The sequence below is a fragment of the Lactuca virosa genome, chromosome 1 (genome assembly GCF_052849685.1).
Source record: "Lactuca virosa cultivar CGN04683 chromosome 1, Lactuca_virosa_CGN04683_v6, whole genome shotgun sequence".
Lineage (NCBI taxonomy): Eukaryota > Viridiplantae > Streptophyta > Magnoliopsida > Asterales > Asteraceae > Lactuca > Lactuca virosa.
In genome coordinates this window covers 67,514,436-67,532,696 of record NC_136426.1, presented here as the reverse complement: position 1 = coordinate 67,532,696, position 18,261 = coordinate 67,514,436, and the positions used below count along the sequence as shown (strand labels likewise).

At 36.9% G+C, this 18,261-nt stretch overlaps 1 long non-coding RNA gene across 1 annotated transcript; it reads right to left on the bottom strand.

Annotated features, from left to right (window-relative positions):
- Positions 1-1,150: 1,150 nt before the first annotated feature.
- Positions 1,151-1,950, bottom strand: LOC145105012 (uncharacterized). Its single transcript, XR_013707203.1, has 2 exons — positions 1,517-1,950; positions 1,151-1,368 (listed from the first exon to the last, which is right to left on the bottom strand). It is a non-coding gene; the product is annotated as an uncharacterized LOC145105012 (long non-coding RNA).
- Positions 1,951-18,261: the final 16,311 nt, after the last annotated feature.

The window sequence follows — 18,261 nt, the reverse complement described above, 5'->3', positions numbered from 1 at the left end:
GAATCGTTTAGATATAGATCCCCAAACGGAATTGCTACTCCCTTCGTCATACCAATCACGCTCGTTGATGGTGTCAATGGGGTATGCGTTGGTGTTTCATGGAGATACGACGGTGGTGCTCAGATGTCTGGGATCGATTTCTGGTGGAAAAGAGGAACAGAGGTATCGATGATTTGAGGAAGTCGTCGTACTCTTTAGGGTTAGGAATGTTGGTTTTGTAGGGTTTAACTAATTAAGGAGAGATTAATTGAATTATTTTTTTTACCATAATTAGATATACTAAGTTTACCATTATACCCTTTTTTAATTTATTTAATGATTTTTTATTCCTGAATTCTCATTGGTGCATACATGCACACAATAGTTGCTAGAAATATTTGAACCTGACTCTCTCTCTCTCTCTCTCTCTCTCTCTCTGTATATATATATATATATATATATATATATATATATATATATATATATATTCTTACAGAGTAATAGTCTTATACATATTAATACAACTATACATATTCTAACATAATATATTGCTAATCCATTCTAAACAAACTACATTTTATAAGAACAACTTTATGCTTGGAATTGCAAGAGATGTTGAACTCAAGGATGGGAAATCCCTAGGTAAAGCTTGAAAAATATGAAAACATGATAAACAAATACATATTAGAACCATTCTTATAAAGTAAAAGAAAACTATATAAATATTAAAATACAATCTTCATACAGATACATTTTTCTGTAACCAATACATATTGGATCCATTCAATAAAATGTCAATGAAACTAAATTTACCTTACGCAAAACAAATGATATGTAGCTTATTTTTTGGTGGATTTTTTTCATTGAGGCAATCCATTGAACACTTGTTATGCATTTTGAATAAACAATAACCATGTGAGATGTGTTGTCACTTACCTATTTTCATATTACAAGCCCCTCAATCTAGAGGAATTATGATATAAATTAAAAGAAATGACTGTAAGTGATGTAACTAGATTTAAGAAAGCTAGTCTTTTACCTCATAGCAACAAATTCCTCATGGCATCTCCTTTTTTTTCTTATCCAATATGTCCAATTTCAACAGGACTTTCTAAAATAAACTAAAGAAACAAAAAAAAGATACTAAAGGTAGGGGTCTTTTTACGAGTAATTTGGAAGAAACTGAAAAATGAACTTGTATATAGTGATAGATGAAGAACCTAATACATAATTTTTTTATTGTTCATGAAAACATCAGAAGAGCCTAATCAAAGAATTATGTCTTTGAAAAGTCTATTGCCACCAGGCATAGCAAGTAACTCAGGAAGCATCTTCGATTTCCCTCTCTTTCTCCGTTCTTCAAATTCCTTCAACGAAACCCAAACAAGGCTGAAATCAAAATTAATAAAATCAAATGATAAGAACGAGAGTCTCAACCAACCCCTTACAGAACCGATAGAAAGAGAAAAGGGAAAATCAACCTAGTGCTATAAAGAACACGTTTAATTTGGGGGGGGGGGAATTAAAAAAATCCAACCTTTATGATTCATGTGGCAGTACATTAGCTGACCCGTAATCAAATGAATAGAGATGGAAATGAGGGAAAACTTAGCACGATAGTGAAGAACCAAAAAACCCCTAAAATCATAAACTGGAAATCGGTCTTTCTTTCTACTTCAGAGGTTGTAGTCGTTTATGGCATCAATGGAATATGCATTGGGATTTCACGGAGATGCGACAATGGTTCTCGGATGACTGAGGGTTGTCGGAGGTGTCATTCAACCTTCGACAGTAATGGTGTTGGAATCAATCTCTGATGTGGTCTTCGGTAGGGCTACTCATTTGAGGCGTTTCAAATAAAAAATTTCAATTTAAAAGCTGATGATTGATGAATTACCAATATGGGAATCAAACGATTTCTATAGTGGTATTAGATGGAGGAAATAGTGGCGAGGCTAGGGGAAGAAGAAGAATAACGCATCTTTAAATTTTAATTTTGTGTGGCTGCTTTAAAGAGGGAGAAAACCTAGGTCAAGTCAATGATTACCATAATTATAGGAGATTATTTGTGGAATTTATTTATCAAATTACTTAAGTACCCTTATTTATTTATGTATTTAATTATTTAAATTTCTTTTAAATTTTGATTGGTTCACAGTCAATCCTACATCCACACAATAGATAGTTAGAACACATGAACCTATATATATATATATATATATATATATATATATATATATATATATATATATATATATATATATATATATATATATTGGTTAAAACGAGAACCCAAAAATTTTAAGAACTCTAAGAACCCCAATTTCATATTTATTAAACATGTGAATGCTTAATAAACGTCTAAAAATCCTAATGTTTTGTAATTTTTGTTAAGATAAGGGAAAATTCGTAATTTTTACAATTTAATATTTTCATTCATATTTAACACAATATATATAATATATATTATATAATTTAATACAATCTATTTTACAGTTTAATACACAAAATTCACAACTTAATACAATCCACTTTACAATAATTCAAAAATTAAAAGAAGTTAAACACAAACTCTACCATCACCACCCACTACAACACGCTGCCACCAACCACCTGTGTTACTGTTGCAACCATCATTCCTTTAAAATCATATCTATCTATATATGTATTGACAGATCAAATACTAGATTCATAGTTTAATAAAATATTAATTCGCGTATTTAGAGTTTAATTCAAAACAATTATAAAACTGCCACATTCTTACATATTTATACAACACAAAAAAGTAATATATTTACAAGAAAATTAATACAAAATTTATACATAAATAATTCATATTTTAACACAAAATTTGTAAAAAAATCACAGTTTAATATGATTCACAGTTTCATACGGTCAGTTTACAACTTAAAGAGTCAGTTCACAACTTAATACAGTGAATTCACAATTTAATATACAAAATTCACCGTTTAATATAAAAAAATCACAGTTTAATACATAAAATTCACAGTTTAAATTGTGTATTATACACAATTTAATATAGTAAATTCACAGTTTAATTCTGTCTATTCGCAGTTTAATTCAATCTATTTACAATTTCTTTTACAACCAACAACATCGTAGAGGATAGAAGTAAAAATCTATAATATTATTTAGACAATTAACTCATTCGTTCATAACTTAACATAAAAATTATATAAAAATCACATTTTAATATATTAAATTCACAGTTTAATTCGGTCTATTCACAATTTAATTCAGTGTATTCACGGTTTAATTTACAAAATTCACAACTGAATATAGTATATTCACATCTAATTCACTATATTCACAATTTAATACATATTTCACAATTTTGCTTCCTCCTAACGTCATCAAATATTGAGCTCTTACCATGCTACAATAATCATATATGTATTAAATAAAATAATCATAGTTTAATATACTATTTTGTTTATAAATCACAATTTAAAATATTAGTTCACACTCACTCACAACTTAAAATATTAGTTCAGACATTCATTCACAACTTAATAGACTAGTTCAAATACTCATTCATATTATTCACAACTTAAAACATAGATCCTTTTCATTGAGACATTTCATCAAACACCTTGTGTGCATGTTGTTTTTAGAAATCAAAAAAGAAAAAAGGCAAAGAAGGGAGGCGATAACAGTAGAACCATCACCAACCATCGACAAAAGATGAGTTCTTATTAAAAAAAATAACCAGATCTTACCATAAAACATCATAAGACGATGGAACCTCCACCAGCCACTAGAGAAGGCACGTTTTTGTCATTTCTCGACAGATCTGACCACAACAACACTTTTTTGGCTTCAGATTTGCTCCGGTGTAGTTAGCTGCCGGAAAAACTTAATGATTCATAAACCAGATGTCTGGAAGAAGGCGCAGAGGAAGCAGATCTAAAGGGAGAGGTGGATCATCACCAAAACTTCATATATTACAGTAGAAAATCGAAAATCTATAGACGAATATTGTAGATTTGAGGCGGAAATCGAAGATCTGGAACCGGTCAAAGCTTGTACATCTAATGAAGGTGGCTCGCCAGTGGTAGGACATGGAGGATGTGGTGGTGCGGCGGTCGACGATAATTCTGAAGTTGAAACACCTTTGTGAGGTCGTTTTAGTGGTGGTACCTGATCTAAAGCAAAAAAAACATTTCTGACTCGACATTCTGGGGGAAGTTGTGCGGTCGATGACGAGGTCCATCGATGTGTAATCGTCATCAACAGTGATGGTAACGATATCAGATCTGAAGAAATTGAACCAAAAAGAGCATATTTGATCGGATTAGAGTGACGTCGGAAAATTATAGACCTGGAAGTGTTGGTTGTAGATCTGAAGGCGATGGTTATAGAACTAAAGACAGTGGTTCTAGATCTGAACACTATGGTTCTAGATCTGAAAGTCACAGTACTAGATCTGAAAGTTGTGGTCTACCGTCTGCGATATTCTGCTGGTGGCAGTGGTGCTAGCATTGGCGCCGACGGTGTCAATGGCAACCAGAGGCGGTGGGAGGAAAGAGAGAGATGAGAATGTTTGAGTTTGAATCATTGGTAAGAAAAATGAAAATGATCTTTAGTTTTTAGTATTTAGTGTTTGTAATGTAAAAACTGAAATGAGACAAATACCCTTAATGAAAGGGTTTTTTAAATGGTCCTTAACCTTTAGGGGTTCTCATTTGAACTTTTACCTAAATTTGTAACTTTAGTATTTAAGATCAATGTATGTTAATAATAAAGATCTAGTCAAGTTTGGTAAACCATTATTGTCTTGTAATATAAGATAATAAACAAAGTGCTCAATATCAAATGATGATAATAATAAGTATGCGCAATGTAAAGTGTAATGCCCGCAGATCCGGGCTAGTCAATTTAGAGACAATGAGCGTCAAAAATGAGTTTTTGATGGAAGATTACTTAGAATAAATAATCTTAACCAAGTTGTAGAATATGTCTCAAGGGTTCCGTACATATAAAGAACGCCGAAATCCGAGTTATAACGAAGAAGTTATGGCCCGTCGAAGTTTTACGGCAAAACCGACACGACACCGGGAGGCGTAAATAGTGAATTTATGATAGAGGACTTTTTAGCCTTATTAATCCAAACAAAATTCGTAGTGTTCGTTAAACCGAGAACATCCATAAAAAGAACACCCAAATTTGACTTCGTATGATGAAGTTATGAATTTTCTAAGATTCGGCAAAGCAGTGCACGATCCGAAACTCGAATTTTAGTTCGAGCGGTTTTTGGCCTACGCAACCTAAATGAGAGTTGAAGATCTCATTAATAGGAACTCAACGGTAAAAAGACAGACGAAAACGGAGTCTGTATGTAGAAGTTATGAGTTTTACGTAGTCATTTAACAGTATAATCTTCTCATACTACTAAATTTAAGATCGGTCGAGAATTAGCCAATGAAGTCAAAAGGAAAGTTGTAGATCTTGTTTTTACCTACGCGTGGATATAAAGAACGTCGAAAACGGAGCTCGTATGCGAAAGTTACGAATTTTGGCTGATTTCCACCCTGTGTGCGATGCCACGTGTCAGCACCAGGCTGTGCCTGGTTGTAGCCAGCTGGCTCACGACGTGAGCACCCTTTCTCACGACGTGAATCGGCCCAGACAGCCTATAAATAGAGGCCTAAATCACCCCCAAAACACACACCTTTCATACCCTTTCTCTCTCATTACCCCCAAAACCTCTCTTCCATTCCCTAGTACTTCCTAAGTGCTAGAAGCGAGTCCCGGAGAGCCCGAAGGCTCCAAGAAAAAGAGTTTTTTCGGTTTGAAACTCTGCCCGCGTGGAGCCCAGTTTTCAAGCAAACTTCCCGGTTTCGTCAAAGAAGGTTATTTTAAGAAGCGAAGTGTTGTCCGAATCATCACCTTATCAAGTGAGTGCATAGTCCCTTTCATGAACATGATTTTAATACAAGTATTAATTAAAGTATTAATATCTGTTAAATAATTAAATATTTGTTAAAGAGTTTATTTGTGCATATTATCTGTTTACTTGAGATATGTGCTAGATGAAAGATTTAAACTTCTTTGTTTTTCAGATCTAAACCGTAGATGTATTTTGTTTTCAGATCTGAACCTTTTTCTTCAGATCTAGGCTGTAGATGTATTTTGTTTTTCAGATCTAAACCGTAGATGTATTTTGTTTTCAAATCTAAACCTTTTTCTTCAGATCTAGGCTGTAGATGTATTTTGTTTTTCAGATCTAGTCCTTTTCCTTCAGATCTGAACCGTATATGTAATTTCTTTTCAGATCTAAACTTTTTCCTTCAGATCTGAACTGTATATGTATTTTATATCTACGAATATGTTGGGTAGAACATGGGTAGATGAAATAGTTGGTTTTGATACTGCCTGGAATACGTGTTAGGAGCATATCTGATAAATATATGATGATTTAGGATACAGAGTAGGCCTAAATAAATTAAGAGGGATATTGGGTAGTATCTCCTTGTGAGTACAAATGAGATATACACGGAGGGAATAACTTTAAGACTTGCCATCTATCTGAGAGTATGGATTAGACTTAGTCAGTTGTCCTTAGTCCGGGAGTATGGTTAGGACATAGTTATGTGTTTTTAGATCCGGGAGTATGGATCAGACATACCCGATCCGGGAGCATGGATTGGGTAAAGAGGTAAATTTTAGATCCGGGAGTAAGGATCAGACATACCCGATCCGGGAGTATGGATTAGGTAAGAAGGTAAATTTCAGATCCGGTAGTATGGATCAGATTTATCCGATCCGGGAGTATGGATTAGGTAAAGAGGTAACTTTTAGATTCGGGAGTATGGATTAGGTAAAGAGGTAACTTTTAGATCCAGGAGTATGGATTAGGTAAAGAGGTAAATTTTGGATCTGGGAGTATGGATTAGGTAAAGAGGTTAACTTTAGAGTATGGATCGTTTCGTTGTGAGGATCGACAGGGTGGGGTAAAGTTGCTTATATATATGGTGAAATTGTATATTTTGTGAGTTCTAATATATATATATATATATATATATATATATATATATATATATATATATATATATATATATATATGATATAACATTGTGGGATTGAAATCCCTATGTACTCACCGGGTTTCCCAACCTGACCCACTCAGTTTATTGTATCACAGGTGTCGATATTAAGCCGCACTACACTGAGAGATTAAAGAGATGTAGATCACTAGTGTAAATGAATGTAAGTTCTGTTTATGCTTATGTTTTTGTATTGACGTTGACATACCAAAGATTTAAAATGAATAAAATACATTTTTTCGGAAAATGTTTTGAAAACATACTTATCATGTTTTCTGGGGACAAAATTCCGCAACACTTTTCTATAAAAGTATACTCTGATTCTAAAAATGAAGCATAAACAAATCGGTCTTTTCTGGCCGTGAAAATGGGGATGTCACAGTTGGTATCAGAGCATTAGTTTAAGCGAACTAGGAATAAGGATTTATTTCTAGACTTAAACTTAGAATGCTAAGAGATGATTGTGAGGAGTGTGTCTAATATATTTTAAGTAGTACACCTGAATAGACACAAGCACTAGCTTATTTAGGTAAAATGCCTAACATGCTTTTATGTGCTAAATGGTTTATGATATGCGTTATATGATCGGATCTATGGTCTGTTGCCGACCGGATCTGGAAATTTTATGTGTTCAGATTTCTAAACGTTTGATTACGGTATTAGAACTGGCATGTAACTTTTCGGAGTGATAGGGAGAATTACACGTTGAATCTTTCCTATCTTAATTCTCGCCATTACACACCGAACGTCTGATTTGGTGTATAGATAGAAATGGCAAGAACCCGAAGTGGAGTTGGAAACTCGAATGAAAATAGGAATCGACGACCTCAACCCGAAGTAATTGAGCAGGTGCCGATAGTCGAAGTTGCACCTGAGCCAGTCACAATGGCTGGAGTACAAGCCATGATTCGGGCTATGATGGCTGAACAGAGGGAAGAAATGAGGCAACTGTTGCTGAATAACAGGGATGAACCTTCGATGCCTATTGAACAACCAGAACTGAATGACGGACGGTCGGAGGAAGGGAATTACAACTGCACTGTGAGTCAAGCTGAACCGCCAGTGGTTACGAGGAACAACCAAGATGAAGGTGACAAGAGTAACGGATGCAAGTATAAGGACTTCACAACTTGCAAGCCATCGAATTTCATTGGGAAAGAAGATCCGATTGGAGTCATGGATTGGATCTTAGAAATGGAGTTGGCCTTTATAACATGTGGTTGCAAAGGCAAGCTACAAACTACATTTGCAGTACGTCAGTTCAGAGGTGGCGCTGTTCGCTGGTGGAACACCCTGGGGAAGACCCTAAGCCCCAATGAGCCCCTGCAACTGACTTGGTCAGAGTTCTTGGTGCATTTCAAGCGCAAGTACTGCTCGGCCCAAAATCTGCTAGAGCTAGAGAACCAATTCCTGACGTTGAAGAAGGGAAGCATGTCCATTGATGAGTATACCAATGCCTTCACAGACAAGATGGAGTTTGCCTTGCGCATCATCCCTGACGAGTTGACAAAAAATGATAGATATACAAAAGGACTACCATGGGAGTACTCTGTTCCAGTACGCCAGGCACCTACTCTTGAGGCAGCCATCTGGACTGCTAAGTCTGTTGAAGAAATGATCAAAGGAAGAACCGTCAATAAGGTTGAAGTTGGTGAGAAGAGGAAGTCTGATGGGTCTTCAACATCCGAAAACAAAAATAAGTTCCCAAGGTCTGACCCCAACAACAAGAGGTATGGGGATAACAATGAAGAAAAATGGTGTGACCGGTGCAGAAGGAAGCACGTTGGGAGATGCTCTAGAGAGATGACCTGCTTCAAATATGGGAAGACTGGTCACTATGCCAACGAATGCACAACCGAGAGAGAAGTTTGCTTTAAGTGTGGTGAAGAAGGACACTTCAAGCAAGACTGCCCAAAGAGGGAAGGGGTTACAAAACTGAACATACCACCAAAGCCAAAAGCAAGGGCCTTCCTGATGATCCTTAATGAAGCAGGCGAGGATGCAAGGGATCAGGAATGAGGATCCATATATATCCACAAATAGCCATATAGATAGGATCATGTGGTGTAGCCTATCATAAGAGGCGTAGTGTATGGTGAAATTGAATACCCATGTAATCGTTTCAAGAAGTAATATAAAAACTTGGTTTTGTTATCTGGTGTGATAAGTTGTTATGTGATTTTCTTGTATGGTGACTTGGAAAACTGCGAGACAATACTTGGGACGAGTATGAGTAGGTGTGAATGGTAGTAGAGGCCTATGCTACCGGAAGCACATGACTCACACTTGGATCAGGGAAGGTCACAAGGTTACCAAGAAGCTAGTAAATGATTATGTTTTGTTCATGTCCGTCGCTACCATCGTTTCGGTAATGACTAAGAAGATGATTGTTATTCCGACCATAGTGGTCATATCAATTGAGTCCGAATAGGATGAGTATGTTACGTGGTTCATAGAACCAAGTTCGATGTAGCATCTGACTTAAGCCAGAAGATTGAAATCAAAGCGATCAGTAGAGGTATCGCGATAATTGCTGTAGCTAGAAATGCTAACTTTTAAGATGTGATCAGAACATGAAGGAAAGTATATTCCATTCCAAAATTTGACCCTAAGAGACCTGAGTCTAAGCATTGCAACATACGATGATAGGTCATTAGAATATGACACATTGTTCCATTGTAGTAATAAAAGAACTTATCTTAAGTTCGTATCCAGTGATGATCGAGATTGTAACTTGAAGGTCATAATTTGGAATCTAACGTGAGATAGGGAGCAAGTGCAAGATCGAGTACTGCCTGCAGTCAAGGAGTCCAAGAGTTAGATACTCATTCAAAGAAACAAGGAAGTTACGATTATTACCTAGGATGCAGAGATAACATATGGAGTCATTATACTGCCCTGTTTCGTTGATGATTCCGGGACGTAATCATCCTAAGGGGGAGATAATTGTAATGCCCGCAGATCCGGGCTAGTCAATTTAGAGACAATGAGCGTCAAAAATGAGTTTTTGATGGAAGATTACTTAGAATAAATAATCTTAACCAAGTTGTAGAATATGTCTCAAGGGTTCCGTACATATAAAGAACGCCTAAATCCGAGTTATAACGAAGAAGTTATGGCCCGTCGAAGTTTTACGGCAAAACCGACACGGCACCGGGAGGCGTAAATAGTGAATTTATGATAGAGGACTTTTTATCCTTATTAATCCAAACAAAATTCGTAGTGTTCGTTAAACCGAGAACATCTATAAAAAGAACACCCAAATCTGACTTCGTATGAGGAAGTTATGAATTTTCTAAGATTCAGCATAGCAGTGCACGACCCGAAACTTGAATTTTAGTTCGAGCGGTTCTTGGCCTACGCAACCTAAATGAGAGTTGAGGATCTCATTAATAGGAACTCAACGGTAAAAAGACAAACGAAAGTTACGAGTTTTACGTAGTCATTTAACAGTATAATCTTCTCATACTACTAAATTTAAGATTAGTCGAGAATTAGCCAATAAAGTCAAAAGGAAAGTTGTAGATCTTGTTTTTACCTACGCGTGGATATAAAGAACGTCGAAAACGGAGCTCGTATGCGAAAGTTACGAATTTTTGAAAATCGGTTGATTTCCACCCTGTGTGCGATGCCACGTGTCAGCACCAGGCTGTGCCTGGTTGTAGCCAGCTGGCTCACGACGTGAGCACCCTTTCTCACGACGTGAATCGGCCCAGACAGCCTATAAATAGAGGCCTAAATCACCCCCAAAACACACACCTTTCATACCCTTTCTCTCTCATTACCCCCAAAACCTCTCTTCCATTCCCTAGTACTTCCTAAGTGCTAGAAGCGAGTCCCGGAGAGCCCGAAGGCTCCAAGAAAAAGAGTTTTTTCGGTTTGAAACTCTGCCCGCGTGGAGCCCAGTTTTCAAGCAAACTTCCCGGTTTCGTCAAAGAAGGTTATTTTAAGAAGCGAAGTGTTGTCCGAATCATCACCTTATCAAGTGAGTGCATAGTCCCTTTAATGAACATGATTTTAATACAACTATTAATTAAAGTATTAATATCTGTTAAATAATTAAATATTTGTTAAAGAGTTTATTTGTGCATATTATCTGTTTACTTGAGATATGTGCTAGATGAAAGATTTAAACTTCTTTGTTTTTCAGATCTAAACCGTAGATGTATTTTGTTTTCAGATCTGAACCTTTTTCTTCAGATCTAGGCTGTAGATGTATTTTGTTTTTCAGATCTAAACCGTAGATGTATTTTGTTTTCAAATCTAAACCTTTTTCTTCAGATCTAGGCTGTAGATGTATTTTGTTTTTCAGATCTAGTCCTTTTCCTTCAGATCTGAACCGTATATGTAATTTCTTTTCAGATCTAAACTTTTTCCTTCAGATCTGAACTGTATATGTATTTTATATCTACGAATATGTTGGGTGGAACATGGGTAGATGAAATAGTTGGTTTTGATACTGCCTGGAATACGTGTTAGGAGCATATCTGATAAATATATGATGATTTAGGATACAGAGTAGGCCTAAATAAATTAAGAGGGATATTGGGTAGTATCTCCTTGTGAGTACAAATGAGATATACACGGAGGGAATAACTTTAAGACTTGCCATCTATCTGAGAGTATGGATTAGACTTAGTCAGTTGTCCTTAGTCCGGGAGTATGGTTAGGACATAGTTATGTGTTTTTAGATCCGGGAGTATGGATCAGACATACCCGATCCGGGAGCATGGATTAGGTAAAGAGGTAAATTTTAGATCCGGGAGTAAGGATCAGACATACCCGATCCGGGAGTATGGATTAGGTAAGAAGGTAAATTTCAGATCCGGTAGTATGGATCAGATTTATCCGATCCGGGAGTATGGATTAGGTAAAGAGGTAACTTTTAGATTCGGGAGTATGGATTAGGTAAAGAGGTAACTTTTAGATCCAGGAGTATGGATTAGGTAAAGAGGTAAATTTTGGATCTGGGAGTATGGATTAGGTAAAGAGGTTAACTTTAGAGTATGGATCGTTTCGTTGTGAGGATCGACAGGGTGGGGTAAAGTTGCTTATATATATGGTGAAATTGTATATTTTGTGAGTTCTAATATATATATATATATATATATATATATATATATATATATATATATATATATATATATATATATATATATGATATAACATTGTGGGATTGAAATCCCTATGTACTCACCGGGTTTCCCAACCTGACCCACTCAGTTTATTGTATCACAGGTGTCGATATTAAGCCGCACTACACTGAGAGATTAAAGAGATGTAGATCACTAGTGTAAATGAATGTAAGTTCTGTTTATGCTTATGTTTTTGTATTGACGTTGACATACCAAAGATTTAAAATGAATAAAATACATTTTTTCGGAAAATGTTTTGAAAACATACTTATCATGTTTTCTGGGGACAAAATTCCGCAACACTTTTCTATAAAAGTATACTCTGATTCTAAAAATGAAGCATAAACAAATCGGTCTTTTCTGGCCGTGAAAATGGGGATGTCACAGTTGGTATCAGAGCATTAGTTTAAGCGAACTAGGAATAAGGATTTATTTCTAGACTTAAACTTAGAATGCTAAGAGATGATTGTGAGGAGTGTGTCTAATATATTTTAAGTAGTACACCTGAATAGACACAAGCACTAGCTTATTTAGGTAAAATGCCTAACATGCTTTTATGTGCTAAATGGTTTATGATATGCGTTATATGATCGGATCTATGGTCTGTTGCCGACCGGATCTGGAAATTTTATGTGTTCAGATTTCTAAACGTTTGATTACGGTATTAGAACTGGCATGTAACTTTTCGGAGTGATAGGGAGAATTACACGTTGAATCTTTCCTATCTTAATTCTCGCCATTACACACCGAACGTCTGATTTGGTGTATAGATAGAAATGGCAAGAACCCGAAGTGGAGTTGGAAACTCGAATGAAAATAGGAATCGACGACCTCAACCCGAAGTAATTGAGCAGGTGCCGATAGTCGAAGTTGCACCTGAGCCAGTCACAATGGCTGGAGTACAAGCCATGATTCGGGCTATGATGGCTGAACAGAGGGAAGAAATGAGGCAACTGTTGCTGAATAACAGGGATGAACCTTCGATGCCTATTGAACAACCAGAACTGAATGACGGACGGTCGGAGGAAGGGAATTACAACTGCACTGTGAGTCAAGCTGAACCGCCAGTGGTTACGAGGAACAACCAAGATGAAGGTGACAAGAGTAACGGATGCAAGTATAAGGACTTCACAACTTGCAAGCCATCGAATTTCATTGGGAAAGAAGATCCGATTGGAGTCATGGATTGGATCTCAGAAATGGAGTTGGCCTTTCTAACATGTGGTTGCAAAGGCAAGCTACAAACTACATTTGCAGTACGTCAGTTCAGAGGTGGCGCTGTTCGCTGGTGGAACACCCTGGGGAAGACCCTAAGCCCCAATGAGCCCCTGCAACTGACTTGGTCAGAGTTCTTGGTGCATTTCAAGCGCAAGTACTGCTCGGCCCAAAATCTGCTAGAGCTAGAGAACCAATTCCTGACGTTGAAGAAGGGAAGCATGTCCATTGATGAGTATACCAATGCCTTCACAGACAAGATGGAGTTTGCCTTGCGCATCGTCCCTGACGAGTTGACAAAAAATGATAGATATACAAAAGGACTACCATGGGAGTACTCTGTTCCAGTACGCCAGGCACCTACTCTTGAGGCAGCCATCTGGACTGCTAAGTCTGTTGAAGAAATGATCAAAGGAAGAACCGTCAATAAGGTTGAAGTTGGTGAGAAGAGGAAGTCTGATGGGTCTTCAACATCCGAAAACAAAAATAAGTTCCCAAGGTCTGACCCCAACAACAAGAGGTATGGGGATAACAATGAAGAAAAATGGTGTGACCGATGCAGAAGGAAGCACGTTGGGAGATGCTCTAGAGAGATGACCTGCTTCAAATATGGGAAGACTGGTCACTATGCCAACGAATGCACAACCGAGAGAGAAGTTTGCTTTAAGTGTGGTGAAGAAGGACACTTCAAGCAAGACTGCCCAAAGAGGGAAGGGGTTACAAAACTGAACATACCACCAAAGCCAAAAGCAAGGGCCTTCCTGATGATCCTTAATGAAGCAGGCGAGGATGCAAGGGATCAGGAATGAGGATCCATATATATCCACAAATAGCCATATAGATAGGATCATGTGGTGTTGCCTATCATAAGAGGCGTAGTGTATGGTGAAATTGAATACCCATGTAATCGTTTCAAGAAGTAATATAAAAACTTGGTTTTGTTATCTGTTGTGATAAGTTGTTATGTGATTTTCTTGTACGGTGACTTGGAAAACTACGAGACAATACTTGGGACGAGTATGAGTAGGTGTGAATGGTAGTAGAGGCCTATGCTACCGGAAGCACAAGACTCACACTTGGATCAGGGAAGGTCACAAGGTTACCAAGAAGCTAGTAAATGATTATGTTTTGTTCATGTCCGTCGCTACCATCGTTTCGGTAATGACTAAGAAGATGATTGTTATTCCGACCATAGTGGTCATATCAATTGAGTCCGAATAGGATGAGTATGTTACGTGGTTCATAGAACCAAGTTCGATGTAGCATCTGACTTAAGCCAGAAGATTGAAATCAAAGCGATCAGTAGAGGTATCGCGATAATTACTGTAGCTAGAAATGCTAACTTTTAAGATGTGATCAGAACATGAAGGAAAGTATATTCCATTCCAAAATTTGACCCTAAGAGACCTGAGTCTAAGCATTGCAACATAAGATGATAGGTCATTAGAATATGACACATTGTTCCATTGTAGTAATAAAAGAACTTATCTTAAGTTCGTATCCAGTGAGGATCGAGATTGTAACTTGAAGGTCATAATTTGGAATCTAACGTGAGATAGGGAGCAAGTGCAAGATCGAGTACTGCCTGCAGTCAAGGAGTCCAAGAGTTAGATACTCATTCGAAGAAACAAGGAAGTTACGATTATTACCTAGGATGCAGAGATAACATATGGAGTCATTATACTGCCCTGTTTCGTTGATGATTCCGGGACGTAATCATCCTAAGGGGGAGATAATTGTAATGCCCGCAGATCCGGGCTAGTCAATTTAGAGACAATGAGCGTCAAAAATGAGTTTTTGATGGAAGATTACTTAGAATAAATAATCTTAACCAAGTTGTAGAATATGTCTCAAGGGTTCCGTACATATAAAGAACGCCTAAATCCGAGTTATAACGAAGAAGTTATGGCCCGTCGAAGTTTTACGGCAAAACCGACACGGCACCGGGAGGCGTAAATAGTGAATTTATGATAGAGGACTTTTTATCCTTATTAATCCAAACAAAATTCGTAGTGTTCGTTAAACCGAGAACATCCATAAAAAGAACACCCAAATCTGACTTCGTATGAGGAAGTTATGAATTTTCTAAGATTCAGCATAGCAGTGCACGACCCGAAACTTGAATTTTAGTTCGAGCGGTTTTTGGCCTACGCAACCTAAATGAGAGTTGAGGATCTCATTAATAGGAACTCAACGGTAAAAAGACAAACGAAAGTTACGAGTTTTACGTAGTCATTTAACAGTATAATCTTCTCATACTACTAAATTTAAGATTAGTCGAGAATTAGCCAATAAAGTCAAAAGGAAAGTTGTAGATCTTGTTTTTACCTACGCGTGGATATAAAGAACGTCGAAAACGGAGCTCGTATGCGAAAGTTACGAATTTTTGAAAATCGGCTGATTTCCACCCTGTGTGCGATGCCACGTGTCAGCACCAGGCTGTGCCTGGTTGTAGCCAGCTGGCTCACGACGTGAGCACCCTTTCTCACGACGTGAATCGGCCCAGACAGCCTATAAATAGAGGCCTAAATCACCCCCAAAACACACACCTTTCATACCCTTTCTCTCTCATTACCCCCAAAACCTCTCTTCCATTCCCTAGTACTTCCTAAGTGCTAGAAGCGAGTCCCGGAGAGCCCGAAGGCTCCAAGAAAAAGAGTTTTTTCGGTTTGAAACTCTGCCCGCGTGGAGCCCAGTTTTCAAGCAAACTTCCCGGTTTCGTCAAAGAAGGTTATTTTAAGAAGCGAAGTGTTGTCCGAATCATCACCTTATCAAGTGAGTGTATAGTCCCTTTCATGAACATGATTTTAATACAAGTATTAATTAAAGTATTAATATCTGTTAAATAATTAAATATTTGTTAAAGAGTTTATTTGTGCATATTATCTGTTTACTTGAGATATGTGCTAGATGAAAGATTTAAACTTCTTTGTTTTTCAGATCTAAATCGTAGATGTATTTTGTTTTCAGATCTGAACCTTTTTCTTCAGATCTAGGCTGTAGATGTATTTTGTTTTTCAGATCTAAATCGTAGATGTATTTTGTTTTCAAATCTAAACCTTTTTCTTCAGATCTAGGCTGTAGATGTATTTTGTTTTTCAGATCTAGTCCTTTTCCTTCAGATCTGAACCGTATATGTAATTTCTTTTCAGATCTAAACTTTTTCCTTCAGATCTGAACTGTATATGTATTTTATATCTACGAATATGTTGGGTAGAACATGGGTAGATGAAATAGTTGGTTTTGATACTGCCTGGAATACGTGTTAAGAGCATATCTGATAAATATATGATGATTTAGGATACAGAGTAGGCCTAAATAAATTAAGAGGGATATTGGGTAGTATCTCCTTGTGAGTACAAATGAGATATACACGGAGGGAATAACTTTAAGACTTGCCATCTATCTGAGAGTATGGATTAGACTTAGTCAGTTGTCCTTAGTCCGGGAGTATGGTTAGGACATAGTTATGTGTTTTTAGATCCGGGAGTATGGATCAGACATACCCGATCCGGGAGCATGGATTAGGTAAAGAGGTAAATTTTAGATCCGGGAGTAAGGATCAGACATACCCGATCCGGGAGTATGGATTTGGTAAGAAGGTAAATTTCAGATCCGGTAGTATGGATCAGATTTATCCGATCCGGGAGTATGGATTAGGTAAAGAGGTAACTTTTAGATTCGGGAGTATGGATTAGGTAAAGAGGTAACTTTTAGATCCAGGAGTATGGATTAGGTAAAGAGGTAAATTTTGGATCTGGGAGTATGGATTAGGTAAAGAGGTTAACTTTAGAGTATGGATCGTTTCGTTGTGAGGATCGACAGGGTGGGGTAAAGTTGCTTATATATATGGTGAAATTGTATATTTTGTGAGTTCTAATATATATATATATATATATATATATATGATATAACATTGTGGGATTGAAATCCCTATGTACTCACCGGGTTTCCCAACCTGACCCACTCAGTTTATTGTATCACAGGTGTCGATATTAAGCCGCACTACACTGAGAGATTAAAGAGATGTAGATCATTAGTGTAAATGAATGTAAGTTCTGTTTATGCTTATGTTTCTGTATTGACGTTGACATCCCAAAGTTTTAAAATGAATAAAATACATTTTTTTCGGAAAATGTTTTGAAAACATACTTCTTATGTTTTCTGAGGACAAAATTCCGCAACACTTTTCTATAAAAGTATACTCTGATTCTAAAAATGAAGCATAAACAAATCGGTCTTTTCTGGCCGTGAAAATGGGGATGTCACATAAAGTGATATTAGAAACAAGAAGATTGTAAGAGAATGATTGACTGAATGATTCTTCATATAAGTGACTCAATGAATTCCTTCTTGATGTGGTTAGGGGAGTCACTCTTGGAAGCATTCGATATGAACTTATGAAAAATCTTCGAGGGAACGAGATGTTTGTCAAGAAGTCAGAAAAAATCATTTTGATTGGACTTTTTCTTGAGATAGACATAACCAAGTTCTAGTTCTTCATTTGGTCCTTTGGCTAATATTTGAGCTTCAGGAAGCTCAATGGTAATTTTGTCCAAGTATTTCTCAGTTCCGAACAGGTGAGAAAACTCTACATCGGATCTACAATATTCATCAATGTAGTCCTTGAGAAACCTGATTGCGGATTTGTAAGCTCCAATGCTTGATTCATTTGTTTAAGAGTCTCTAAGATGAGCAACTATAGTGAGAATGCCGTTTGGGTATATCGAGGGAAATTCTACATCTGTGGCGGTGATAGTGGATTGCTTGTTCCGAGATACGAAGTATCTATAAAGGAGACAATCAAGATCAAACTTGATCTGAACCTTATTACCATAGCCAACAATCTTGGTAATTCTTTTCTG